Raw genomic sequence first — 18,921 nt, forward strand, 5'->3', positions numbered from 1 at the left:
CTCACACCTTGCTCACTTGCCCGCGCGTAACACAGGAAAATACTTCCGGACAAATACAACACCAATGTACCCGCCCCCAAACTGTATCTAAAAATAACCGCAAGTATTAAAGTTAATTTGGTAAATACAATCGCGATGGAAGTTTCCTTTCCAATGTCGCTGAGATTTCAATCACGGGAAAGTGATCAACGCTTTACAGTTGATGGGGACAAAGTCCAATAAGAGCTTTGGTTGTGTAATGTTTACTTTGATGCGATTATTTTTCATTCCGTGCTGCATGCTTGGTTGGCAATATTTTTGTGTTGACAAGGACAAATTCAGTTGACTTGTTTCCTCGAAGTCAACACAAAGTTCAACCTCCAGACTCTGTCACCCTAGACTTCCAGGAATACAAACTGATGAAGCGATTTTTACATTTCCTTAATAAAAATATCAATGAACCAGATGTATTTTATAACAATCCAGAGATTTTATGGGCTTTACATTCAAAAGTTGCTTGGCAGTAGAGAGTAGTGATGGATGAGATTTTGTTTTGACAGAGGCACTGTGATGTTGTTCCACAGGGATCAAGATTCAAGAGAGTTTATTGTCATGTGTCTCAGATAGGACAATGAAATTCTAGCTTTGCTTCAGCACAACAGAATATAGTAGGCATGAATACAGAACAGATCAGTGTGTCCATATACCATTATATAAATATATACACACATGAATAAATAAATGGGCTATTAATGTTCAGAGTTTTGTTTGAGTTGAGTTTAATAGCCTGATGGCTGTGGGGAAATAGCTATTCCTGAACCTGGACATTGCAGTCTTCAGGCTCCTGTATCTTCTATCTCAAGGTAGCGGGGAGATGAGTGTGTGGCCAGGATAGTGTGGGTCATTGATGATGCTGCCAGCCTTTTTGAGGCAGCGATTGCGATAGATCCCCTCGATGGTAGGGAGGTCAGAGCCGATGATGGACTAGGCAGTGTTTACCACTTTTTGTAGTCTTTTCCGCTCCTGGGCGCTCAAGTTCCGGAACCAACTCACGATACAACCGTTCAGCATGCTCTCTATTTTGCACCTGTAGAAGTTAGAGAGAGTCTTCCTTGACATACCGACTCAGTGCTGGGACCTTTACTGTTTGTGAATATATAAATGATTTGGATATATAAATTATTTGAGTTTATAAATGATTTGGTGGGTTGATTAGTAAGCTTGCAGACAAGCCAAACATTGGGCAGTTTGCAATCCCAGCAGTATGAGTATTTTAGTTTAGTTTAGAGGTACCATGTGGAAACAGGTCCTTCGGTCCATTGAGTTCGCGCAACCAGCGATCCGTCCACATTAACACTATCCTACACACGAAGGACAACTGCCAATTTTCACCCAAGCCAATTAGCTTCCACACTTGTAGATCTTTGGAATGTAGGAGAAACCCGAAGCACCTGGAGAAATCCCATGCAGTCACAGGGAGAGCGTACAACATCCACACAGACAGCACCCATAGTCAGTATCAAACCCAAGTCTCTGGCGCGGTAAGGCAGCAACTCTACCGCTGCGCCACCATGCCGCCTTCTCTTAATATTGATTTCTCTAATCTGAATGGATATTTTTACGGTGGAGAATGGCAGATTCGTGATTATTATGGGTGTCAGGGGATTTGGGAAGAAGGTAGGTGAATGGGGTTGTGAGTGGAAAAGGCATCTTGTCATATGGTACAAGGACTTTACATATTAAAGGCATCGGCCATTTGTCAGTACCCCTTAGTGGGATCAATGTGGCTTCCTTTCTCGTCAAATGGTAGATAAATGTTATAGTCATTCATTATCTCAATACACAGCAACCTGAGGCAAGCCTAGACATGCCTTTCTTTAATAATCTACTGGAGACTAAATATAAGCTGTAAACTGGCCCAGGAATCCATTTAATATTTTCTTATATTTTTAACATAATTCAGCCTTATCAGCTACTCGGGTAATTGGACAAGACAAGTGATGGTGATGCAAAGTACAAATGCAAATCTGCCTTTACATCCAGGATTACCCATGCTGGAAATAGAAAATAGCACCGATCCTGTTGCAGAATTGATCAGACACGTTAGTAAGCAACACACATTGGCAAAAAACAACATTTAGAAACAGCTGTGTGTTTTCTTGACATTACATTAACCAAATCAAATGTGTGTCATAGAGTCATACAGTGTGGAAACAGGACCTTTGGTCCAACTTACCCACACCGACCAACTACACCAGTCCCACCTGCTTGCGTTTGACCCATCTCCCTCTAAACCTGTCCTATCCATGTACCTGTCTAATTATTTCTTCAACATTGCGAAAGTTCCTGCCTCAACGACTTGCTCTGGCAGCTCGTGCGTCAGGTGCATTAATATTCCAATTTGGACGTCATGCAAATATGAATGGCACAGCGGTAGAGTTGCTGCCTTACAGTGCCAGAGACCTGGGCACAATCCTTAATGTGGGTGCTGTCTGTACAGATTTGATATGCTCTCCACTTGACCTGTGTGGATTTTCTCTGGGTGCTCCGATTTCCTTACACATTCCAAGGACATAGGGTTTGTAGGTTAATAGGCTTCAAGAAAAATTCTAAATTGACCCTAGTCTAGAACAATGTTAATGTGCGGGGATCGCTGGTCGGCGCGGACTCGGCGGGCTGAAGGGCCTGTTTCTGCTCTGTATCTATAAACTAAACTAAATCTAATGTGAGGTTTAGGTAGATTCTCAGAGCTGAATTTGGACAACATGCAAATATGAATTGGAAGCGGGAATAGGCTTTTCCACTCAACCAGATAATGTTTCTAGTTCATGCTTTTGGCCGGTGTTCAAAGAGTGACAAGTTTGAGCAGGAATAGGGAACTGCAGCTTCTGTTTAAGGAACAACGTTTTGCAAGAAGGAATGTTGCATCAGTAAGCTGTGACTCGCAAGACCCAACAGCAGTAAGTTCTAACAGAATGGACAGCACAGAGGCGCAGCTGTAGTGCAGCAGCCTCAAGGCACTGGAGACCCCAGTTTGATCCTGACCTCGGGGTTGTTGTCTGTGTAGAGTTTGCACGTTCTCTCTGTAACCAAGTGTGTTTCCCCCAGGTGCTCCGGTTTCCTCCTACATTCCAAGCATGTGCAGGTTTGTAATTTAATTGGCCTCTGTAAAATTGTCCTTAGTGTGTTGGGAGTGGATGTAAAAAACGTGATAACATGGGACTACGGTGAATCAGTGATCAATAGTCGGCATGGACCTGATGGGCAGAGGGGCCTGTTTCCATGACGTGTCTTTAAATCAGTCATGGAGCAAACTTTGGAATGCACAGATCGGTGTAACATGGAGTGATGGAATGATAGTCTCGGTTTAACAGAATGATTAGCCTGAGTCTGAAGAAGGGTTCCATCTTAAAACTTCATCCATCCTTTTCCTTCAGAGATGGTGCCTGACCCGCTGAGCTACTCCAGCACTTTGTGTCTATCTTCACATATGCATCTGACAGTGTCATTCTTTTTGCATATATTACACATGCAGGCACCGCCTTTTTAGGCGCCATTGTTCAAAGTCTAATTAGCTTCTATTTAGTTTTAATTAGCTTTAATTTAGCTTCTGTCTGGCTGAAGGTGCAGATGTTTGAAAGCGTGTACCAACAGACTCAGGAACAACTTCACCCTTCTGTTATCAGGCTTCTGATCAGTTCTTTCATAAGCCAGAGGTCTGATTCACCTCAACACGTTGTAAACATTGGACTTTGTCAATGGAGCTAATGTGTTGCAATTCTGAGAACTATATTATGCAATATGTACCTTCCCCCTTGCTCTATTGATTGCACTTTGTTTGAACTGATTGTATCTAGTAAAGTCAAGTCAAGTCACTTTTATTTCTATAGCACATTTAAAAAACAACTCTCGTTGACCAAAGTGCTTTACATTGGTGGAGGTACTAACATTATACAACAGTGGTTCATAGATTAAGTACATACATAAATACATACATATGGTCCTCCCTCAGAGGACGTCAAGAAAGGCTTGAGAGTAAAGATGAGTTATAAGTCTCGACTTAAAAGAGTCGATGGAGGGGGCAGTTCTGATGAGAAGAGGGATGCTGTTCCACAGTCTAGGAGCTGCAACTGCAGGCCGGGATTGATCCTGGCTGCGGATGAGGCGCAGGTCTGTGCCACGTCTCCCTCCTCCAATCACCGCGCTGAATCACCATGTCCCGTCCCCATTGTCTGCTGACCGACATCTCTCTCGACAAATCGGCACCCTCGTTCAGCAGTCCCACCTCCACTGCCTCGCGGAAAGCGGAGATTTCAAAATCCGGATCACAAAAACTTAGGGGGGATGTCCCCCACCTCTCAAAACATGGGGGGGGGGGACGTGTCCCCTCTGTCCCCCCCCCCCCCCGGGTTTTTACCGCCCCTGCGCGCTTTCTAGCATTTTGTCATCTGCAACAAATATCTGGTACTTACTGATCTGAGAGAAAGTATTAACTTCCCGGTCGTTGAGTTCACAGCAAAGAAAAATTCTTTGGCACCTTTCAACTGGCTGATCCAAAATACAGCGCTGCATAATATTAATCCTTATTCACTGTTTTATTCATATTCGTGCTCGCTTTCTGTTGTCCCTGACGACGAGTCTAGTTGGCTTGTTTCCTCTGAGTCATCGCTGCTTTTAGTCGCAAACAGTTTATAACTCGAGATTCCGAGAAATACCCGATAATATTGTTGCATGGACGAGTTATTTCAAATAACTCCGCCCACTGCCCTTCCCCCTACATCTGTGTGTTTCTTGCAAAGGTGCCACAGAGTTGACACCTCAGGAGTTTGTTGGTAGATAGGGCCACAGGCTAACGGGTGAATGTGTAGGAAGGAACTGCAGATGCTGGTTTACACAAAAAAAACTGGAGCAACTCAGCGGGACAGGCAGCATCACTCGAGAGAAGGAGCGGGTGGCTTTTTGGGTCAGGAACCTACTTCGGACCATCTTCAGCCGTCTGAAGAAGAGTCTCGACCCGAAAGGTCACCCGTTCCTTCTCTGCAGAGATGGTGCCTGTCCCGCTGAGTTACTCCAACATTTTGTGTCTATTTACAGAAGTGAATTTTCTCCGTGGAAATTGTTTAATATTCTAATAACTTAGTTTAATAAAATTATTTATTTATAATTAACTGCTCTGCTCAATGAAGGAGATATTCAATACAGTTGTTATAGTCAAGAAGAGAATTGAATTTACTGGAAGTAGATTTTGCTCATATGGTAAACCTTCAATGACACTTTATTTTACCAAGTACAAATACGCTGGGTGTTTCCTTCTCTCGAGTAACCTGTTAGTTTGCTTTCTCCCTGTTAATTATTTCCCTTTGTTCCGTTCTCGTGTTTATGTTACTCACCTTTTACCTTCTTATGCCTTCTCTGAAATATTGACAGAAAACTGGGACATTTTTTCCATTGAAACCGATTGCAAAGGATTCACAGAAAGTAAGTGCACGGCATGTGCACTAGAACGGTGAAGAAGGCATATGGTGCGCTTGCCTTCAGGGTATTGATAATAAGATTTAGTGTCTCATGGTGCAGCTTTGATAACCTTTGCTTTGGCCGCTTTTGGAGTGTTGTATGGTGTTGTGATAAACCCATTACAAGAAGGATGTGGAGGCTTTGGAAATGGTGCAGAGGAGGTTCGAAACATAGACACATAGAAAATAGCCGAGCCAGCACCTCCATTGAATATGATCATGGCTGATCAACCAGAATCAGTACCCCGTTCCTGCTTTCTCCCTATATTCCTTGATTCATTTAGCCCTAAGAGTTATATCCAACTCACTCGAATGCATCCAATTAATTGGCTTCCACTGTCTTCTGTGGCAGAAAATTCCACAGATTCACAACTCTCTTGATGAGAATGTTTTTCCTCATGTCAGTCCTAAATCTTCACCAGAATCCACCAGATTATGGGGTATTGGCTACAGGGAAAGATTGGACACACTTGGATTGTTTTCTCCTGAAAGTTGTAGGTTGAGGGGAGACCTGATAGAAGTATATCGAATTATGAGAGGGATAGATCCGGTAAACAGTTAGAACATTCTTCCCAGGATGGCACAATCATATACGAGAAGGAATAGCTGTAAAGGTGAGACGGGCAAGGTTTAAAGGAGATGTGGGAGGAAACTTGTTTTACACTGAGGCTGGTGAGCGCCTGGGTTAGTGGTTGAGGCAGATACTTAGAGGCATTTAAGAGGATATTGGATAGGCACATGGATATGCACGGAATGGAAAGATATGGATCATTCACAGGTGGACTAGAGATGTTTTTGGCATCATATTCGTCCCAGATATTTTGGGCCAAATGGCTCATTCTTGTGTTGTACCGTTCTACGTTGCAGCCAGTCACAAAATAATCAGCTTCGCAATCATATTAACAGTGTCATGATTCTTGTCTGTTAAGTCTAGGATTTAACACTGAGCATTTGGTGTCCAGAGTGTCCTTCAGATCAGGAGCAGATGAATGAAAAGCCGTGATTCTGTGTGGGTTGCTATCTCACTCACAGGACTTTCAACCTGCCTTTATTACCAATGATATCCGCCCTTATAACGATGATGGTGAGAACCCTTTGTGAACTGTTGAAGTCTATGTGTTGGAGGTATCCAACATTGCAGAGTGGTTTAACACAAAGGAGTAGAGAGGGCAGTCAAAAATCAACCACATTGTAGCAGATTGGTCTGTGGTCAACTCTAAATCAGACGAGGCAAGGATGACAAATTTACTTCTGCAATATACATTTGTGAATCTCTTATATTTCATATATTTATATATAAATAGCAGGTTGCTGTGTATTGAGATAATGACCGATGACTTTGAAATGCATCTACCAATTTATGAGAGATGAAGCCCAGATTAATCCCAGTAAGGGGTATTGAGACAATGTCCGATGCCTTTGAGCTATGCAATGACTGATGACTTTGATATGCAAGTGCCTTGTACCAATATCCGATGCTTTTGATTTGTAAGTGCCTTGAACCACATGACACTATTCCTTTGATGCAACTGATGATTGATGAGACAAACCCAGACGCATCCTGTAGTAATGTGTATTCACTGTACCTCTGACCATGACTAATGTCTTTAGAATGTGCTTAGGTGACAAAATAATAGTATACAATACCATGTAATTCTGTGTTCAGGGAAGTGGAGAGAGGACAGCCAAAGGTCTGTGTTGCTCCATTAGCTGGGGTTATCCTTGTCACTTCCACCGGCCGATAATTAGTAACATTTTGAATTGATCTACCAAACCGTGTTGTGAGTTGTCTGTTTATTAAGAAGTGAACCTGTTTGTTTAAGTAACCTTTTTTCATTGGTGTTTTTTGGCAGGCCTCGCTGGGACACCATCAACAGCTGAAAGTGCAAGAGGTTACAGATGTTACTGGGATTGGAAGGGAGACAACTGAGCTCTATCAGCCCCCTTGTAAGACCGACTCCCATAGAAACCCCCGAGAACATCTGTGGTCCTTCGTCAGAAGTTGATCTGGTTCCCCGCCGAGGTTCTTAGATGCAGACAATGGTAAGACCAATTGTGTGCTTAAAATTTTTTTTAATTAGAGACTGCCAGGTTGAGATACACGGGTCTCGATTACAGAGTCTGCTGGGTTGAGATACCTGGGACTGGTTAAGAAGTCAGCCGCGTTGAGACACTTGGGACTGGGTAAGAGGTTGGGCAGTTTGAGACACGCGGGGCTATTGCAAAAATTGGATGGAACGAATTAGAAATGGTTTGTCATAAATTTTGCTACTTGAAGTAGTCGGCAATTGGCTTTGCAAACTAAAAAAGTTTGTAATTCACAAAGTAGTCGGGCAGAGGAGAGACTCGTGGCTATGGGGAATAATTTGGATAAAAGTGATGAGGGAACACTCGCACAACACACGTGTAATTTGAATCCTAAGGCTATAAAATATTAAGGTATCAGCTCGTTTGGGATATGATAAATGGTATATGGAGACAAAGGAAAGAAAATCGAAGGAAGAATCTGTGAAAAAGGCAGAAATAGAGTTAAAGGTAGGAAAGTGTTGCAGTCGGTGGGCAGAGAGAAAAGAGAAAAGAGAATAGAGCAAAGGATTGGGTCGCAAATTTATCGACAAGTGGAAAAAAGAGGGGGAAGAAATTGCTCAAAACGAAATAACCCCTGGGGACCCCTTTTTCTGACAAGCAACTCTTATAAAAATATGAAGGAAAATTCAATAGAGAAATGAGGGTAGGGAGACTGAAAGGGCAGATGAAGAGGAAGGGAGAAAGGGCTGAGGCAGAAGAGGAAGAACAGTATTAAATCAAACATTGAGAGTTAAAACAATGTATAGCGCCCGAAAGGAGATACAGCGGATGTAGAACATTGGAGTGGGAAGAAAAAGTTTGAGATTGAGGCTGCTTAAAAGTTTAAATCACAATCCAACAGCCTATACCATTTAAAGCAAACTTGCCTTCAAGGTTTGAATAACTTTTGGCAAAGAGCAGCAGTACCGTGACCTTGCTTGTGCTGAAACGAGACAGAATGTGGGTCTTTGTGGAGATTGAAGACCTCAGTGGATGTGGCCAGACTTTGAATAATGGGGGGCCTGATTGGTCGCCACCTCAGTGGGTATGGCCAGACTTGGTGAATGACGGGGCGTCTGATTAATCACGATCTGGATGAAAGTCCAATCACAGCGTACAGGATCCTGACTGGCAGGGAATTGGACCATCCCACAGTGTTGCCTGTCCATTACTAAAAGATTTATGGTAGAGAAAAATAAATGCTGCCGAAACACCGCGTACGAGTTTTTCAAACTTAACTCTCTCGCTTCAACAAAAAGGTGTGGGACAAGCTGGTCCCTCCGCCCACCCAGAGTCACTAACCACGAAGCACCGCCATCGGACCCCTACCCCCATACCGGTAGGGTTCCGCTATCTCGACACCGTGCCGGGCCCAGCCCGCTAGCGCCTGAGCAGCGGGCTGGAAGTACCGCCACGGGAGAGGCGTCCGGCCGGTGGCTCCGACTTATCGGATGGGACGTCTTTCCACCCGCACGGGGGGAAAGACAGCCGCCTGAACAGACCTGCCCCCCGCTCGACTCCACGGAGGAGCATTCCATCTCGCGGGGGCAGCAACAAGGTGGTAGGACAGCTTACCGGGCGGTCCGCTATACCCCAACACCGCGCCGAGCCCAGCCCGCTAGCGCCTGAGCAACGGGCTGGATGTAAAGCCAAGGAAGAGGCGTCCGGCCGGTGGCTCCGACTTATCGGACGGGGACATCTCTCCACCCAGGTGGGGGAGAGACAGCCGCCTGAGCCGCATGGAGCGGCTCTTGGAGCAGGAGCTCCAGCGAGGTGCACCCCAGGAGGGGCGCTCTCGCAGAGGGGGGTCAGGCACTCCCTCCACAGTGCCTTGTGTACTGTCCATTGCTTCCTCCTTTCCAGAGGATAGCTTTGGTGACCAGGACTGGGCTGGTCAAGAACAGGGGCAATGGCTGAAGATCTCTGGAGTATGCAAGGGGTGCAGGAACAGGAAGAGCTGCTAGGTGTGGTGGACAGCTACGTGGAAACCCCACGTGCAGGAGGCCGTTAAAAGCCTGACGTCAGCCATCACATCGTTTTTTGGGTTTTTTTCCTCGTTCCATGGACAAATACGGAGATGACCACAACCTTCTTAAACAAGTCTTAAGACCTGCCATAAAATCCTACATTGCGGGGTTGTGCATACCCCAGCCACTGAGCCAGACCCACTGCTCTTTGGCAAAAACCTCACAAAGCATATGAAGGACATGCAAGAGGTTTTACAAAACCTTCGGCTCATGAGGGCAGGGCCGGGACGAGTAACCAAAAACAGTAATTCCTACGCAGCAGCACCCCATCGCGTCCATCAGTCAACGTCTACCATATCGGACTGATGAAAGCTCGGGGTCCGCATTCTATCACCGAAAGTCTTCTTTAGACCAGGGCCCAGAGCGGACCCCATGGAAAATGTGCCACCCCCCAACGTCACCGCCACGTCAGACGACGTGCAACACTCGTTCGACCGGCAGGAAACAGAAGAATACCCATAACCATGGAGGTAGGTGGGTCTGGTTCCTACCAGTATATAGAGTAATACTAACACATGGGAGTCTATATGAGTGATCAGTATATACTCAATGGCATTAGTGAATACAAATACAATTCATACTAGAAAAATTGCCACCAAGTCAACATTCACCCCAGAGGGTATTTTTCCCCTCTCCGTTAAAGAAACAAAAGGGACAAGCTGAACTGGTGAGAATAATTACAAAGGGTATCATGGGAAAACCTGAACCCTTGCAATTCGTATCAAATATATTCACTAAACCCAAAAAAGATGGTGGATGTCGCATCATCATTGACTTAACTTCACTAAATATGTTTGTTAAGTATATACATTTCAAAATGGAACCGGTTGTTACTGCCAAACAACTAAATTCCAAAGGATACTTCATGGCAAGCATTCATCTTAAAGATGTTTACTATTTAGTACCATTCACAAGGATCATCGCAGATACCTGAAATTTACCTGGATGGGGCAGCTATAACAGTTTAAAGCGTTACCCAATGGGTTCACATCAGCCCAAGAGTGTCACCAAGACACTAAAACCAGCTCTGGCAATATTCAGAAGACAAAAACATATTGTCATGGCATATCTTGATGATATCCTAAATGGTAGGCAAGACCATGAATTTGACTATGTTAGCTGTTCAGCTACCAAACAGTTATTCGAAACCTGGGGTTGTCTTACATCCAGATAAATCTAAGTTGAAGCCATCCACTATCATGGACTACTTGGGCTTCACAATTAATTCAGTCTACATAACTGTAACATTGCCAAGAGACAACATAGTTGAATTGGCACAATCATGCAACAATTTAATGGTCAACAAACTACCAACTACTCGACAAGTAACAGAGTAATTGGGAAAATGGTAGCAGCATTTCCGGCTACATAATTCGGACCTTTGTACCAAAAACGACATACAGGTCATTATGATCGTTTCATGAAGTTACCCACCGAAGTAATATCAGAACTACAGTGGTGGGCAAAAACCCCCCAAAAAAAACACAAAAAAAAGTTTGACATAGTTTCAGCCTATTATCATCACTGACCCTACGTCAGTTATCCAAACAGATGCCAGTGCTCAAGGCTGGGGAGCAACTAACTCTATATCCAGTACAAGTAGTAGATGGACTAACCCAGAATCATCGTTACCAATTACACTGGGCATTAATTATCTAGAGATGTTGGGGGACTTTTATAGTTTAAAAGCATATGCATAAATATGCATCACTTGCATGTACGGTTATAAATAGATAATACTACGGTGGTGGCCTACATTAACCATATGGGCGGCATAAAATCGGTATCATGCGACAAGTTGGTCAATACAATTTGGCAATGGTGTGTCCAAAGACATATTTGGCTATTAGTAACTTACCTGCCAGGTAAGCTAAATACAGTGGCAGACACCAGGTCATGTAAATTTAATGACAACATCGAATGGATGTTCAAACCCCAAAAATTTTTTCACAAAAGTTATCAAGCAATATGGCACGCCAGATATCGATTTATTTGCATCAAGGCTAAATCACCAGGTACTTATGTATGTCCCTGAGGCAGCAGCGGTAGATGCGTTCGCGCTGGATTGGGGAAATTCTTCTTCTATGCATTTCCTCCCTTCTGCCTCATCAGTCGGGGACTACGCACAGTACAAATGGACTCTGCTTCAGGTATTTTGATAGTACCCGACTGGCCTACACAGCCATGGTTCCCAATACTCCATGACATGGTTGTTGAAACTCCGATGGTATTCCCCAGTGACCCAGAGTTATTAACACCCAGTGTCGGGCACAAGCCACCCGTGCCATGAAAAAATCAAACTCCTGGGTTGCAGATTCTGCACAAACCACTTCTGGGACTGGGATTATCATAACAAACCTTCGACACCATGTCAGCATCCCTCCGAACATCTACTAAAAAACAGCACTTGTCCAGCATCAAAAAATGGGAGAAGTACTGCTTGGATACAGGGACCACCTACACAACCGCTACAGTTACCAACGTACTGGAATTCCTGGCGAACCTTCACCACGATGAAGGACTCGGCTACAGAGCCATCAACACAGCTAGAATTGCCCTGCCTGTCTATTTAAAACCAGCTCCAGGACAACAGGCCATGGGGTCCCACCAGCTGGTGGTCAAACTAATGAAGGGTATTTACAACTCTAACCCCCTAGACCAAGGTACACCCATATATGGGATGTCAGTGTGGTCCTGACATACCTCAGGGGATGGCCACCAGCCAGATCCCTCAACCTGGAACCATCTATGCTCAAAACACTCATGTTGATGGCACTTGTAGCTGCACAGAGGGTCCAGTCACTACATCTATTGCGACTGGACAGCATGCTCACAGCTCCAGACCAGATCTCTGTCGTTATCCAGGGAATGATCAAACAGAGCAGACCAGGAACACCTAATCCAGTCGTGGAATTCCGGGCTTACCCGTCAGAAACACGGTTATGTGCCATGACCCTATTATCCTACATAGACACAACCAAAATATTCGAGGGAGATGAAAAGCCTTATAGGTCAGTCATATAAAACCTTATGGTCGGGTGACGAGCCATTTCGAGATGGCTCAAGCAGGTGCTAAAAGCTGCTGGGATAAAAACTAACATGTACAAATTTCATTCCACCAGGGCAGCATCCACGTCGACGGCTAAAAGAATGGACGTGCCTATAAGTCACATCCTGGCTACAGCAGGATGGTGGGGGGAAAGACCGTTCAGAAATTTTATAATAAGCCGTTGGCAAAACCTGTTTTATTTGCAGGAAAGATTTTACAGACTGCAAATATTTAATTTAAGCCCAGGGGAGCAATTTAATTTCTTTGTTGTTATTGTTAAAAATTACCATTGTATTTTTCTACAAACAGATTCATTGGTTGGTTACGATAACACACTTCCTCCCTCAAAGACTTCGGCAGTGATGTAGTAATAACTGTTACACGGTTTGAAATCACAGAGCTTTGAAATCTTCACGGAATCACTCACGTGACTCCGAAGTAAAATAGTAAGATTAAACGAGAACTTACCAGTTTGAAGTTTGATCTGTATTTTATGAGGAGTTACGATGAGGGATTACGTGCCCTCCGCTCCCACCCTCAATAATATGTGTCAAATTCATAAACTGGTCTCCTTATCTTTACTATGTTTACTTCAATAACTGTGTCTATCTGTGATTCCACACCGCTGCTTTGATGTTTGCCGCACATGCGTGCTGAGCGGGTTCTTCACGTAATCCCTCATCGTAACTCCTCATAAAATACAGATCAAACTTCAAACTGGTAAGTTCTCGTTTAATCTTACTATTTTATCTCCTCCCACTACCCCCCCCCCCCCCCCCCCCCCTATCGACAAGAAGCACGTTTTATTTATTACCGTCTGGTTGTCTGCGGAACGCACACAAGCTCCCATGCACAAAACACCAGATAATCTGTAAACTGTTTTAACCGAAGATGGACTCCATTCTCACACGGGAGGCCTGGTCCCCTAACGCAATATCCCATCTCTCCACCAATTCCAATATTCCACCACTCACGCATAGCTCCCAACTGCACAGGCATGGCTGACAGATTCCCGGTGTGACGCCCCTGATCCACCCTCCTCCCCTCACCCTCCTCCTCCCCTCACACCCCCACTCCACCCCTTGACATTCCCCCGCTCCCATGCACTCACTCCATCCCCCCCCCCTCAAACCCACCCCCCCCCCCCACTCAGTGGTTCTCCGGCGGAGCAGCCATTCCTTCCACTGGGTTCCCATTGTGACGTAGAACACGCAGGTATTACTGCGCAGGTTCAGCTGACGGGCACAGCAAGTGGAAAAGGGATTTATTAAAGCTTAAAATGTGAATAACTCTTAAAATATTACAACTATTTTAACGTTAAAGAGGAGATTTAATAAGTGCATTCTTTATTGTTGTGTCTCTTGTTGCATTCTGCAGCCTGGGGAGGGGGTCGGCTTCAGGTGGAGGCTGTCGTGGGCCGATGGGGTAGCATCCTGTAGCCTGGCCAGGTCACGGCTTCAGGTGGGGCAGTCCGGGGCTGGTGGGGGAGAGGAGAGTGTCCTGCAGCTGGGGAGGGGGACGGCTTCAGGGTGTGGCCAGTTGGGGGGATCTTGCTAGTATGGGTGTTGTGGGCCGAAGGGACTGGTTTGCAGAGGCTAGTATGGACATTGTGGACTGAATGAATTCTTGGGCTAGTCCTGTAGCTGGGGACAGGGAGGCTTAAGGTGGGGGCTGGCAAGAGCGTTCTGGAGCCGGGGGAGGGGGACAGGTTCAGGCAGGGGCCGGTGGAGGGGGACAGGTTCAGGCAGGGGCCGGTGATGGGAGCGCTGTCGTGGCCTACTGCTGGGGGGGTTTGTGAGGGGAGTGTGGTGGGGGTGTGAGCCCCACCAGCGCCCGGCCCCGCCAGTGCCTGGCTCCCTCAATCCCCCCACTCTCAGACTTCCCCAGGATCTCGAGTTTGCAGCAATCGGGCAGGCTTCTCGCTCTCGGCCGCCTCCGCGCACAGGGCGGCTTCTGGACTCACAGTTCACTCATTGCTTCTGGACTCACAGTTCACTCACTGCTTCTGAACTCACAGTTCACTCACAGCTTCTGGACTCACAGTTCACTCACTCGTGGCTTCTGGACTCACAGTTCATTCACTCACGGCTTCTGGACTCAGTTCCCTCACTTACTGCTTCTGGACTCACAGTTCACCCACTCTCGGCTTCTGGACTAACAGTTCACTCACTCTCGGCTGTTGGACTCGACTCTCACTCACTCTCTGGACTCGATTCACACTCGCAGCTTCCGGTCTTCTGGACTGACTGACTCGCGCCCGACTTCTGGACTCACGGCCAGCCACCGGGGCTTTATTCTCCTCGCCCTGGTGATTGACAGCAGGTGCCAGAAGGGGCGTTACCTTCCTGGCGACTGACAGGCGAGAAGACCAATCTGCTGATCTCATGATTTTAAAACCCTCATAACTTTTGTAATATTCCACCGATCGGAACAGAACTTGGTGCGCTTGGAGCAGAGGTGAACACTGAGTACTGGGGCAAAACAATCCAAGCGATATGTTACCATTTTTGCACAAATTATAAAACAATGCTAAACCGGAAGAGGACAAAATGAGTTTTAGTAATAGTATAGATGTGCAGGGTAAATTTTGTTACAGACAGTGGTGGGTGTTGGTGGTGGTTCTTATGATAGTAACATTTAAGAGGTTTTTTAATAATCACATGGATATGCAGAGATTGTGGGAAAGTTGGTGTGCGTGAATAGTTCCATGGTACTTCATTTATAAGGGAGAGGAGATTATGTTATTTTGTCAACATGTTCTACACAGACATTGTGCGCTGAAGTGCCTGTTCCTGGGCTGTACTGTTCCATGTTTAACCGTGTGCGGACGTGGCGTCGAAGGATGAGAGGCCGAAGCAAAGAAGTGGAAGCCAAATAACCGAATGGAAACGAAACCGAAGTAGAGAAGTCAGTGGGTTTATAGTGGATGTCGGTTAGTAACTCCCACTGACTCCCATGGCTATCTAGACTACACTTCTTCCCTCCTGTAAGGACTCCATCCCCTACTCCCAATTGCTCCATCTACGCCGCATCTGCACCAAGGATGAGGTGTTCCACACCAGGACATCGAAGATGTCCTCATTCTTCAGGGAACAGGGATTCCCCTCTTTTACTATAGATGAGGCTCTCACCAGGGTCTCTTCTATACCCCGTGACTCTGTTCTCACTCCCCGTCCCCCACCTCGCAACAAGGGCCAAGTCCCCCTTGTCCTCACCTTCCTCCCTACCAGCCGTCACATACAACAAATAGTCCTCCGACATTTTCGCCACCTCCAACGTGATCCATCCACTTGCAACATCTTCCCTTCTCCTTTCCTGCCTGCTTTCCGCAGAGACCGCTCCCTCCAGAACTCCCTGGTCAGTTCGTCCCTTCCCACCTGAACCACCCGCTCTCTGGGCACTTTCCCTTGTAACCTCAGGAAATGCTACACTTGTCGCTTTACCTCCCCCCTGGACTCCGTTCAAGGACCCAAGCAGTCTTTCCAGGTGCGGCAGAGGTTCACCTGCACCTTCTTCAACCTCATCTATTGCATCTGCTGCTCTAGATGTCAGCTGCTCTACATCGGTGAGACCAAGCGTAGGCTTGGCGATCGCTTCGCCGAACACCTCCGCACTTCAACTCCCCCTCCCATTCTGAATCCAACCTTTCTGTCCTGGGCCTCCTCCATGGCCAGATTGAGGACCGTCATCAATTGGAGGAGCAGCACCTCATATTTCGCTTGGGCAGTTTGCACCCCAGCGGTATGAACATTGACTTCTCTAATTTCAGGTAGTCCCTACTTTCTCCTCCCCTTCTCAGCTCTCCCTCAGCCCACTGGCTCCACCTCTTCCTTTCTTCTTCCTGCTCCCCCCCCCCCCCACCCTCACATCAGTCTGAAGAATGGTTTTGAACCGAAACATTGCCTATTTCCTTCACTCCATAGATGCTGCCTTGCCCGCTGAGTTTCTCTAGCATTTTTATCCACCTTCTGAGTTGCCAGCTTGTATTTTCATATTTTCTGCTCATTGTAACAAACTAATTTTATTTGTTACTAGACTAAGTGGGACCCGTTGTGTCCCAGCTTCACACGGGAGGGTGAATATTCCACCTCTTCACCAATTCCAATATTGGTGGCCAGTGTGCGGGGGGTTGGGGCTTTCTGGAGCGCTAGTATGGGTGTTGTGGGCCGAATGGATTCTTGGGCTGGCGGCTCAGTCACTCAAGCCTGGTGTGCTGGCAGCTCACTCACTCAAGGCTGGTGGGCTGGCAGTTGACTCACGGCTGTACCTTGAAATGCCACTTCAAGCAGGGTGCAAGGCTACCAAATTCAAGTGCAGTTTCCTGCCACTTCAAGCAGGGTGCAAGGCCATCAAATTCGAGTGCAGTTTCCTACCATTTCAAGCAGGTTGCACGGCCATAAAACTCAAGTGCAGTTTCATACCATTTCAAGCATGGTGCAAGGCCAGCAAATTCAAATGCAGTTTCATACCATTTCAAGCAGGGTGCAAGGCCACTAAAGGCAGAGAGTCATGACCTCTCACTCCCCCTTCTTGCAGAGACTGAGCCACGCCCACACTGCCAGGTTTTATAGTCCCTCCCACCAGAAGGGGCGTGACCTTCATGGTGTGATTGACTGGATAGAGAATCTCAACATTTTTCAAACAATAATTACTCTTATATTTTTCATCTATGGGAAAAATCCTCGCCAGATGATGAGCGGAGGGGGACTCTCAGTAAGATGGCCAATAATCACAGCCATAGGTGGTATCGTTTTTCCTAAAATCAATATGCAGTGCAAAAAGGAAGTGGTCAAGATGAGACATTTAATTATATAGACGGCAAGGCACCTTTAGCATTTTCAAACCAACTTTTCAATTAGGCAAGGCAACTTTTGTATTCTCAAACCAACTTTTCAATTAGGCAAGGCAACTTTAGCATTCTCAAACAAAACTTTTCAATTAGGCAAGGCATCTTTAGCATTCTCACACCAACTTTTCAATTAGGCAAGGTATTCTCAAACCAACATTTCAATTAGACACGGCATCTTTAGCATTCTCAAACCAACTTTTCAATTAGGCAAGGCAACGCTAGCATTTTCAAACCAAAACATACTTTTACCAAGCATTTTCAAACCAAAACACACTTTTACCAAGCATTTTCAAACCAAAACACACATTGGCTTGGTATAAATGTAAATTGTCCCTAATGTGTGTGTAGGATAGTGTTAATGTGCGGGGATCGCTGGTCAGCACGGAATTGGTGGGTCAAAGAGCCTGTTTCCGTGCTGAATCTCTAAACTAAACTCTATGATCGGGATCAAGACACAAAATGCTGGAGTAACACAGCAAGCCAGACAGCATCTCTGGAGAGAAGGAATGGGTGACGTTTCGGGTTGAGACCCTTCTTCAGACTGGTTTGGGACAAGAGAAATGAGAGATATAGATGATGATGTAGAGATATAAAGAACAATAAATGCAAAATATGCAAAAAATTAACAATCATAAAGGAAACTGGAATTGTTCGCTATTTGTTGAGTGAAAATGAGAAGCTAGTGCGACTTGGGTGGGGGAGGGATGGAAAGGAAATGCTGGGGTTACTTGAAGTTAGAGAATTCAATATTCATACCACTGGGCTGTAAGCTGCCCAAGTGAAATATAAGATGCTTTCCTCCAATTTGTGTTTAGCCTCACTCTGACAATGGAGGAGACCGAGGACCAAAATGTCTGTGTGGGAATGGTTTAGTAACCGGGAGATCATGTAGTTTCAGGTGCACTGAGCGAAGGTGTTCCGCATAATGATCTGCGCTTGGTCTCGCCGATCACATCTTGAACAACGGATACAGTAGATAAGGTTGGAGGAGGTGCAAGTGAACCACTGTCTAGCCTGAAAGGACTGTCGGGGTCCCTGGACATAGTCGAGGGAGGTGGTATGGGGACAGGTGTTGCATCTTCAGTGGGTGACTGACAATTCATTTTTAAAAGATGTACACAGCAGTAGGAAACGTCATAAGTTGCTTGGGCAGCTGACAACCCAGCAGTATGAATATTGATTTCTCAACTTCAAGTAACCCTTTCATCCCCTCTCTCTGTCCCTCCCCTACCCTAGTTTTTGTACTAGTTTCACTGTCGTCCTGCTGTTTCACTGTTTGCATTATTAATTATCCCATTCCCCACAGCCAACAAGGGACCATTGTGGGCTCAATCTTTCCTTGATTGTTGTTTCTGACTCTGATCAGTCTTTTTGCATATCGCTCATTCATTCGTTCTATGTACCTTTTCATATCTCTCGGTACCCTCTCCGCTGACT

At 45.7% G+C, this 18,921-nt stretch overlaps 1 protein-coding gene and 1 long non-coding RNA gene across 3 annotated transcripts in view; one reads left to right on the forward strand and one right to left on the reverse strand.

The window, feature by feature from the left end:
• Nucleotides 1-18,921, reverse strand: part of LOC116991751 (UDP-glucuronosyltransferase 2C1-like) — a 48,045-nt gene that overhangs the window by 12,868 nt on the left and 16,256 nt on the right. The gene's annotated exons all lie outside the window — the stretch shown is intronic.
• The window catches only part of LOC116991754, a 20,377-nt gene continuing 1,456 nt past the window's right edge, over nucleotides 1-18,921 (forward strand). Inside the window, exons 1-2 of one of the 2 annotated variants that reach the window (XR_004416890.1) lie at nucleotides 1-103; nucleotides 7,346-7,535. This is a non-coding gene — a long non-coding RNA (uncharacterized LOC116991754). Of the gene's footprint in view, nucleotides 104-7,156; nucleotides 7,184-7,345; nucleotides 7,536-18,921 lie in introns of those variants that run through there. The other variant, XR_004416889.1, reaches the window with a different exon arrangement.

This window comes from Amblyraja radiata, chromosome 34, assembly GCF_010909765.2.
Source record: "Amblyraja radiata isolate CabotCenter1 chromosome 34, sAmbRad1.1.pri, whole genome shotgun sequence".
Taxonomy (NCBI): domain Eukaryota; kingdom Metazoa; phylum Chordata; class Chondrichthyes; order Rajiformes; family Rajidae; genus Amblyraja; species Amblyraja radiata.